The 10,624-nt window shown below is 39.6% G+C and overlaps 1 non-coding gene across 1 annotated transcript; it reads right to left on the bottom strand.

Moving 5' to 3' along the window:
• Positions 1-1,987: 1,987 nt before the first annotated feature.
• LOC117096035 lies at positions 1,988-2,090 on the bottom strand. Its single transcript, XR_004442320.1, has one exon. It is a non-coding gene; the product is annotated as a U6 spliceosomal RNA (small nuclear RNA).
• Between the last annotated feature and the right edge of the window lie 8,534 nt (positions 2,091-10,624).

Here is a 10,624-nt window from a genome sequence, read left to right as displayed (position 1 = left end):
TGATGGCATTTTGTGTTATTCTGTAGTCTTTATATTTTCTGTCTAGTTGTTCTGTCAGCTGTTGAGAAGAGTGAAGACTAACACAATTGTATATTTGTCTATTTCTCCTTTCAGTTCTATGTGTTTTTGCTTCACATGTTTTGTAGCTCTGTTGTTTGGTGCACACTTACTTAGGATTACTATGTCTTTTTGGTGGACTGCTTTTTTTTGTCTTTCTATAATGTCCCTGTCTGTCTCTGGTAATATTTTTGGCTCTGAAGTCTACTTTATCTCATATCAATATTACCAATCTTGCTTTTCTTTGATGAATGTTTGCATGATATATCTTTTTTATTTAATATCCTTTTATATCCTATTGACCTATATCATAATTTAAGAGAGTTTCTTATGGGCAGCATGTAGTTGGGTCATATTTTGAAACCTACATACTGGGTTTTTTTGGGAGTGTATTTAGACCATTTATATTTGATATAATTTTATATGTACAGTTTGATAATTTAATCATTCACACACACACACACACACATATATATATATACACATACATATATAGCTAGACTTTATTCCCCCACTATCAACACCAGTGGTACATTTCTTGCAACTGTTGAATCTACACTGACATTATCACCAAAGATTTGCCATTTACATATATATGTGTGTATATATGTGTGTGTGTGCATTATTTGATTGTTTTTAAGTGTTTTTTAAAGATATTACACTACATATACATGAACTTTACAATTGGCTTGTGTTGTCATTTTACCAGCTTGAATGAGATATAGAAACCATGTCTCCTTTTACATTCCTTTACCCTTCTCCACTTATAATAGAATTGTTTAAAATATTTCCTCAACATACATTTAGAACCATATCAGACAGTGTTATAATATGTGCTTAAACTAATAAACATAAATTAGAAAACTCAAGAGTTTTTTTGTTCATTTTTTGCTTAGCGTATTCTTTATAATTTTCTTCCTTTTAAGAACATTTTTAAAAACTATTCTTTTAGAGTAGGTTTTCTGGCAACAAATTAAAATAATTTTCCTTCATCTGAACATGACTTGATTTCTCCTTCATCTCTGAAGAATATTTTTGTTGGATACAGGATTCTGGGTTGATAGTTCTTCCCTTTCAGCGTTTGAAAATATCATGTCATTTCTTATTGGCTACTATAGTTTTTGACGAGAAATCAACTGTCATTTGAACTGTTTTTCCTCAATAGGTAAGGTGTCATTTTTTGAAATGTCACTTTTTGAAAAAAGTGTTTTCAAGACTTTGTCTTTAGTTTTAAGAAGTTTAATCATGATGTGATATGTCTTGATGTGGATGTCTTTGGGTTTAACTTGTTTGGTGTTTGGTCATCTTGAATCTATAGATTTATGTCTTTCGTCAGTTTTGGAAAGTTTTTACCCATTATTTCTTTGAGTACTTTTTTTAGCCCCACTTTCTTTCTCCTTTCTTTCCAGGGTTCCAAATACACAAATGGTAAATCTTTTGTTACAGTCTCACTAGTTCTTGAGGCTCTGTGCATTTATTTCAATCTATTTTCTCTATTGTTGTTTGGGCAACGTCTAATGTTTTACCTTCCAGATAACTGATTCTTTCCTCTTTCCCATCCATTCTTACAGTCAGACTACTCACTGAGATTTTTATACTGACCATTTATTGTATGTTTTAGTTCTATAATTTCCATTTTATTCTCCTTTATATCTTCTATTTCTTTCTTGAAACTTTATACCTCTTTGTTGAAATTTACTATTTTTTCACCTATTTCAAACATGTTTATATTGCTCATTGGAGCATTAAAAAAATTATGGCTCCTTTAAAAATTTTTCCCAGTAAATTTCAACATCTCTGTCAGTGGCACTTACACCTATTGATTGTCTTTTTTCATTTAGTTTGAGATCTTTTTGGTTCTCAGTATGATGAATAATTTTTTTTATAGAAACTGGGTCATTAAAATATTATGTTTTGAGATCTTGATCTTTTTTTCATAGAATGCTTCATGAATTTCTATGACATCCTCGTGCAGTGGCCATAGTAATCTTCTCTGCATCATTCCAATTTTAGTATTTGTGCTGTTGAAGCAAGAATAAGATATGGATCTTATTTAAGCCTTTTGTTCTAGCTGCTTTTCTTGCCACTGCTCCAGGAGGAGAAGGGGAGGTGTGTACTGCATCATTTCTGTCAATTGGAGGGAAAATACTGATACCTCACTTGGCTTTTGATGACACCCAAGGAGGGAACTCTTCACTACTGACGGGCAATGGTGCAAGTTCAGCTTCCCATATGGTCTCCACTGATACTGCAATGGGGGTGATTTCATTGCTGCTGGGCACTGGTGAACATCATGACTCTTCATTAGACCTCTTCTGAAACCTCACCAGCAAGGAGAAAGGGGTGTTTCATTTTTGCCTATAGAAGTGGAAGTCTACACTTTGCATGTGGTCTCCACTGACACTGTAGGAGGGGGGAATCTTGTTACTAGCCAGTGGCAAGTTTTCTTATCTATAATGTCTTTGTCTGGCTTTAGTATTAGGGTAAGTCTGGTCTCATAGAATGAGTTTGGAAGTGCTCCTTCCTCTTTTACATTTTAGAAGAGTTTGAGAAGTGTTGGTGTTAATTTAAAAAAAATTGGGTAGAATTCACCAGTGATGTCATCTGGAAGGTTGTTGGGAGGTTTCTGATTTCCGATTCACTATCTTTACTAGTTATAGGTTGTTATGGCCTGAATTGTGTCCCCCCACTGCCATTCATGTATTGAAGCACTAACCTCCATTACCTCAGAATGTGGCTATGTTTGGAGATAGAGCTTTTAAAACAGTAATTAAAATGAGATTTTAGGGGTGGCCCTAATCCAATACATGTCTTTATAAGAAGAGACTAGGATATGGACAGAGATGCCAGATATGTGTGTGCTTTGGTATTAGGGTAAGGCTCGCTTCATAGAATGAGTTTGGAAGTATTCCTTCCCCATCAAACAAGACACAAAGGAAAGGCCGAGTGAGGACAAAGTGAGAATGTGGCCATCTGCATGTGGCCATAGATCTTGGAAGAAATCAAACCTTCAGACACCTTGATCTTGGACTTCCAGCCTCCAGAACTGTGGAAACATAATTTTCCGTTGTTTAAGCAATACAGTCTGTGGTATTTTGTTATGACAGCCCTAGTAAACTAATACGTAGGCCTATTCAGATTTTCTATTTCTTCATGATTCAGTGTTGATAGGTTGTACATTTCTAGGAATTCATCCATCTCATCTAGGTTGCCAATTTGTTGGCATACAATTGTTCATAGTACTCTTTACACTCCTTTTGATTTCTGTAAAATTAGTAGTAATGTCCCCTCTTTCATTTCTGGTTTTCATTTCTGTGGTTGATGAGAGTAGAGGGGTTATTATCTACCAGCTTTCTATCTTGCTAGGCTGTCCATTTCCTGATTCTTTGGCTTTCCTAGTTGCCTGCCTCTTCAGCTCCAACTGTGATATGTATTAGGCAAAAAGGAAGCCCAGGGTACTTGCCACTTTGTCATTCTTTGAATACTGAGTTCCTTAGTCAGTCTGTCTACTACATTTATAATATGAAGGATAAAGAGCCGTACTTTTCAAAAGGAATATGGAGAAGTACTTTTCCATCTTCCTGAGTGCAGAAATGTCAATGTTTATAATTATTTGTGAAATGTGAGGACTAGATTAGATGATTTCTAAAATCTCTTCCTGGTCTATTGATCTACAGGTTTTTTCCAGTTTTGCAGCAGCAAGATCCTAATTAAATAAAGGTAGCCACTTTTCCCTTGAGGTGGGGAGTAAGTAGACTAAGACTCAGCACTCACATCAAACCAAAGGCAGAGGATTCATCATCCTATCTTTCTTTTTTCTTTTATTATACTTTAAGTTCTAGGGTACATGTGCACAACATGCAGGTTTGTTACATATGTATACATGTGCCATATTGGTGTGCTGCACCCATTTCTAGGTTAGCGGTAGAGTTCAGGAGTAAATGTCTTCCTTTTTCATTCACTCTCTTCACTCCCGGTGAATGTGCACTGTAGGCAGAACATCTTTGCTAACCTTTTGTTTTCCCCTAATATTCTGGTTACCCTGTTGTCAAACAGGAGCCTGATCAGTGGCATAGGAGGTTCAGAAGAGAGACAGGCCACGATTCTCTCTGCCCTACCTGTCTCTCTCCTTTTGGTAACCTTGTTATTGCCTTGGCCCTCATGCCTTGGCCCTTCAGTGTTCCTGCTAATGTCTACTCTTGGGCAGGACAACTTCAGTTCCTTTCTCACTATCAGGAACAGTTCTCCATATCAGGAACTGTGCCTTTATATTCACTGCAATTCTGTGACTTCATCTGCCATTTTTTGCTGACCTGGCCAAGAGCTAGCATAAACCTTTTTGAGGGTGAAATCCCCAGCATGTCCTCCCAGGATCTCTGAATACCTTTTTATGTTATCCTCAAACCTCCCCTGAATCCAACAGACCCAGTGGTTTCCTGGAACTGGCTCCCACTAGCTTATGAGACCCAGCTGTTAAACTTTTAAAAAATGTGTGAGCTGGTTGTTAAAAACAGGCACTATTAAAAATTAAGTTACATAAACTTACAATCAAATAAATAATATTAAAAACAAAGGTTAAAAATACTCAAAATTCACCACTTCCCAGTGATGTATTATCATTTTCCAGTACCTATCCTCTGGAGGTTATTTCTCTCTGTTGCACATATATGGTGGAAATGTCTTAGGGTGGGGTGCCCCTGCCTAATTCCACTTTCAGTGATTTCACACTGGGAGCTTGAAACCAGTCATGATGGGAGTATTTGTAACAAGGAAGTTAAAAAATGCTACAAACCAGGGCAGGATTTATCATTTTATTGACTATCTAGACTTTAAAAAATGATAGAGAAATGTTAATAATGCAGGTTAAATTTAAAATGTGTCATGTCTGTAACTGCATTATGAATAACACAGAAATTGAAGAAATAGTCTTTCAGTATTCAACATGACAGTTGGCCTTTGAACAACATGCATTTGAACTGCACGGGTCCACTTATACGTGGATTAAAAAAAAAGTTACACCAGTGTGCCTGCCTTTCCTGCCTCCTCTTCCACATCTTCTGCTTCTACCACCCCAATATAGAAAGACCAACCCCTCTTTTTCCCCCTCCTCTTCAGCCTGTTCAGCATGAAGATCGTGAGGATGAAGACCTTTATGATGATTCACTTCTACGTAATAAATAGTACATATATTTTCTCTTTTTGATGATTTTCTTAATTTTTTTTTCTAGCTGACTTTACTGTAAGAATACAGGATATTATACCTGTAACATACAAAATATGTGTGAATTTGCTGTTTATGTTATCGGTAAGTCTCCCAGTCAGCAGTAGGCTATTAGTAGTTAAGTTTTTGGGGAGTCAAAAGCTATAGGCAGATTTTCACCTGTGCCTGGGTTTGGCACCCCTAACCCCTACATTATTCAAAAGTCGATTGTATTATCCAGTTATAAGGAAAAGTTATGTTTACATCACTGATGAATGAGTGAAATTCTAACATACATCTTTGTTGTTTCACTGTTGCCTTATTCATTAATATAAATAAAAATAACCAACATTCATGTCAGAATTACATTCATATCATCAATGACTTGAGTGGTTTCATTGCCAAATTCCATGCTAATTAGGCACTTAGTCATATCTGTCAAAACATTGTTGAATTGCAATTATGGGTTAGCAATCAACACCAAAGTTTGGTAAAAATAAGCATAGCCATTCTGTGAGTCAATTTCTACATAGAATTTACAATAAAATATGTTGTACATTTCATTATTGTGCTGCAATCTTTTTTTATCAGTAAAATGTATAAGATACACACACACACACACACACACACACACACACACACGTGTATATTTCTTTTTCCTGGACAGCTGGTTTCTAAACATATATCAGCATACCATTGCTCAGATCTTAACTCTTATCAAGGCATTTCAGATACCTTATTTTTAAAAGTTCCTTTTACAGCTAGAAGATGCACTTCAGGCAGTTTTAATTGTGAAAAAGTCGGCTCCCATGACTCAATTATTCTCAAAGCCTCCTTATAGAAATGTGCTCAAAACGTAATCCATCAATTCACCAGCAGGTGTCACTGTGGTGTAGGGTCATAGCCAGAAGGCGTCTCACCTTACGCCTTCCAGAGGAGTATTGTTGGAGTTGAATTGCTTCCAATTAAGTTACACACTGAACAACTCCTGAAGTCACTTTCTGGAAAGACAATGCCACATCCAAGTTCTCTGACAGAAAGCAGCGAAGTAAACAGAGGCTGGTTCTGTTTGCTTATTTTGTAGTTTTAACTCTGCTATTATGTTTATGTCCAGAAAGCCCAAAGATCTTCTGTTTAGCTCTAGAACTGTACCTTGCTATTCTATTCTAAGTGTGGCTCATGGACCAGCATCATAGGTATTAGCTTGGAACATGTTAGAAATGCAGAATCTCAGACCCTGTCCCGGATCAGTGTACTGCTTAAGAATCTGCAAGTTGGTCGGGTACTGTGGCCCACCTGTAATCCCAGGACTTTAGGAGGCCAAGGCAGGCAGATCACTTGAGGTCAGGAGTTTGAGACCAGCCTGGGCAACGTGGTGAAACTCTGTCTCTACTAAAAATACAAAACGTAGCCGAGTGTGGTGGCGCATGCCAGTAATCCCAGCTACTTGGGAGGCTGAGGCAGGAGAATTGCTTGAACCTGGGAGGCAGAGGCTGCAGTGAGCCGAGATCATGTCACTGTACTCCAGCCTGGGCAACAGAGTGAGACTCTGCCTTAAAAAAAAAAAAAAAGAAATCTGCAACTTAATAGGGTCACCAGGGGATTCTTATGCACATTCAAGTAAGAGTGAGAAGCACTAGTGTATGGGACCCCTATGCTGGTAGTTACTGTACAGCTATGAATAAGATAGAATGGCAACTTTCAGCTTGTTGGCCAAGAGAATAGAGTTAGTGGGAAAGGAAGTGATGCTTCCCAAGATAATATTTTCCTCAGTGCATGTTGGATTGTCTATTTTTTTTTCTTTTTCTGTTTAAAAAAATTTAGGAGAGAAGAACTTTTCTAGGTCTTTCCCTACATAACCTGACCCCAGCAAATTTCTTCAGTGTTATCTCTTGCCACTTCCCTTCCTCACTCTGTATTTCAGCCATACCAAATTATTTGCCAATACGGTCTTCTTAGAACCTCGGTCTGATTATGTCATTCTATTGCTTAAAGGGGCTTCCTCTTGCTCTTAGGGTATGGACCTGAATCTGTGCCATGATTTGCATATGATTTGGGTCCAGTGTCATCTTGCTTTCCAGTCTCACTTCTCGGCACCCCTCTCCTCCTTATATTCAGTGCTCAGCTCCCCTGGGCTTTTTGTCTCAAGTGTACCCCACTATTTCCCAAATCTTTGCCTATTCCATGTGCTCTCGCAGGAACACTCTGCCACTGGTCCCAGCTCTTCTGTTGCCACATTAATACTCTCCGAAGAACCGGAGAAGACTTTTCTGAGCCCCTTCATTATATGTTCCCCGACTCTTCGCATTTTCATTTCACAGTGTTTATTATGTTTGGGATTGCTCTTTTCTAGACATCTCTTTTCCCCTGTAGACGATTTCTCTATAAAGGAAGGGAGTATGTCTGTCTCTTCATCCAAAGGTCCTACCAAGTACTTCAACCCCCCCACATGGTCTAATGTCCTTACCTCCCTAGTCCGTGATCTTATCACTTTTTCTCCCATCCTTTCCACTCTGCCTCTGTTCTCCTTCTTGTTCCTGAAATGTACCAACTTTGCACTCGCTGATTCTTCTGCTTAAATCCCTTCCTCGCTTTCTTCAGGCCTTTCAGCCTTCTGGGCTGACCCCTAGTCATTCTGCTAGAGGCAGAACTAATGGGAAGTTCGCTGATATGCCTTGGTGTAAGGCTTGTACCACGTCTGCCTTTTGGTGGAGCATTTTGTTGCCCACCAACAAATGGAAAATAGCTGATCTATCTTGTAGACATTTTACAAAGGTATGACTCTGGCTGAAATTCTTTTCTCCCTGAACTTCAGGTTTCTACGATTGGCTTCTACACAAGCTCAAGCCCGAAGATGAAGGAGAACAGATATGTGCAGGTTGTGGATGGAGTAGGGAAGAGGGCACCATTGGCCATGGGAAACGAAGGGCTGGGGCAAAAGAGACTTGAAAAATGGGGGAGTTGTAATGGCAGTGAGAGTTGTTTGTTGTTTTTTGGCCTATCTATCTGTTAAGGCTGAGAAATGGTTAAGGCCCCTTCCTTCCTCATTACACATGAGTTTACAAAAATAATATTGTTGATGCAGAACAGAAACTAAAATAAAGCCAAACAATCTATGTTGTGCTTTTCCTTAGCATGAAAAAAAGTTGCTTAGAGAACAAATGTGTGCTTTTACTTCTCCTTCATTCAGCTCCCTACTTAGCACCCACTCACGCTGTGAAATTTCTTACATTTAAGACTGACCTCCTTCCCTTTCCTTCCCTTCCTCCCTCACTTCCTTCTTCCCTCCCTCCCTCCCTCCCTCCCTTTCTTTCTTTTTCTTCTTCTTCTTCTTTTTTTTTTTTTTTTTGCTTTCAGATAGAGTCTTGCTCTGTTGCCCAGGCTTGAGTGCAGTGGGGCGATCTTGACTCACTGCAACCTCTTAAGTTTAAGTGATTCTCCTGCCTCAGCCTCCCAAGTAGCTGGGACTACAGGCACACGCCACCATGCCTGGTTAATTTTTGTATTTTTTTTTTTTTTTTTTTTTTTTTTTGTAGAGACAGGCTTTCACCATGTTGGCTAGGCAAGTCTCGAACTCCTGACCTCAAGTAATCTGCCCGCCTCAGCCTCCCAAAGTGCTGAGATTACAGGCATGAGCCACCGCTCCCGGCTTTGTTTTTTTTCTCTGCTGCCGCCGCCGCTGCCTCCTTCTCCTCCTCCCTTTTTCCTCCTTCTCCTTCTCCTTTTCTTTTCTGAGACAAGGTCTTCTTCTGTTGCCCAGGCTGTAGTGCACATGCTTGGTCATAGCTCACTGCAGCCTCCATCTCCTGGGCCCGGTTGATTTTCCTGCCTCAGCTTCCTGAGTAGCTGGGACTACAGGTGTGTGCCACCATGCCTGGTTACTTTTAAAAATCTTTTATAAAGACAGAGTCTCTCTATGTTGCTCAGGCTGGTTTCAAATTCCTGGGCCCAAGCAATTTGCCTGCTTCGGCCTCCTAAAGTGCTGGGATTACAGGTGTGAGCCACTGCCCTGCTAATACTTGTATTTTTCTTAAGCCAACTACATTTGCATAGGCCAAACCTACATCCCTTGATGAATTTATCTTTCAAAATTCACAACTTAAGCCATTTGCTTCTATGTGAAACTTTCCATGATTGTTTCTCTATGAAGAATCCATCATTCTTTCTCTACTTTGGTAGTGTATAGTTTTAGTCATACTATTCAGTATTTTTTTTTTTTTTTTGAGACAGAGTTTCACTCTTGTTGCCCAAGCTGGAGTGCAATGGTGTGATCTCAGCTCACTGCAAACTCTGCCTCCTGGGTTCAAGTGATTCTCCTGTCTCAGCCTCCTGAGTAGCTAGGATTACAGGTGTGCACCATCATGCCTGGCTAATTTTTTGTATTTTTATTAGAAATGGGCTTTCATCATGTTAGCCAGGCTGGTCTTGAACTCCTGACCTCAGGTGACCCACCTGCTTCGGCCTCCTAAAGTGCTGGGATTACAGGTATGAGCCACTGTGCCCAGCCTTATTCAGTATTATATATAGTTAATTTAACTGAATAAATATTTGTTACATGTCTACATTTGTTAAATGTCTACTTCCTACTGTTCTAGGAAGTGTGCTGGGTGCTGGGGTTAAAAAGGTGAAAAACCATAGTGCCTCCCCATAGATACTTCACAACCAGGTTGGGAAACCCAATCGAGATGAACAAAGTAGAACGAAAACCACCGACTCAGAGATGTGAAACACCACGGCAGGCCTGGGACAGGGCTCCTGGCTCGGGATGACTGGAAAATGGATTTTTAAGGAAGGGAGGAAGAGGGGCCAGGACAGGAGGTGAAGGGAGCCGAAGGCAACAGCAATGATAATATGAACTACGATTACATTTATGTGCCAGGTGCTGTGCAAAGTGGTTCCCAATAACACTGAGATGTTCAGTCACTTTTGCAACACCACAGAGCTTGTTAGTGGTAGAGCCAGAATTTGAATTTTATCATAGGTAAATTATCAGGCCAACAAGCATTTAAAAGACATCTTCAATGTGTGAGGCACTTTTCTAGCTAATGTGCATGTTTGTCTTCCCTGCTAACCTGTGATTTCTTTGAGGGATGGGAATTTTGTTTGTTTGTTGTGTTTGTTTTGGGACAGAGTCTCGCTCTGTTACCCAGGCTAGAGTTCAGTGGCATGATCTTGGCTCACTGCAACCTCCACCTTCCAGGTTCAAGTGATTCTCTTGCCTCAGCCTCCAGAGTAGCTGGGATTACAGGCACCTGCCACCATGCCCAGCTCATTTTTGTATTTTTAGTTGAGATGGGGATTCACTGTGTTGGCCAGGCTGATCTCGAACTCCTGACCTTGTGATCTGCCCGCCTCGGACTCCCAAAG

This window comes from Trachypithecus francoisi, unplaced genomic scaffold (assembly GCF_009764315.1).
Source record: "Trachypithecus francoisi isolate TF-2019V2 unplaced genomic scaffold, Tfra_2.0 Contig01440, whole genome shotgun sequence".
Classification (NCBI taxonomy): Eukaryota; Metazoa; Chordata; class Mammalia; order Primates; family Cercopithecidae; genus Trachypithecus; species Trachypithecus francoisi.
Note: the sequence above shows the minus strand (reverse complement) of the source record. Positions and strands in the feature narration are given on the sequence as shown.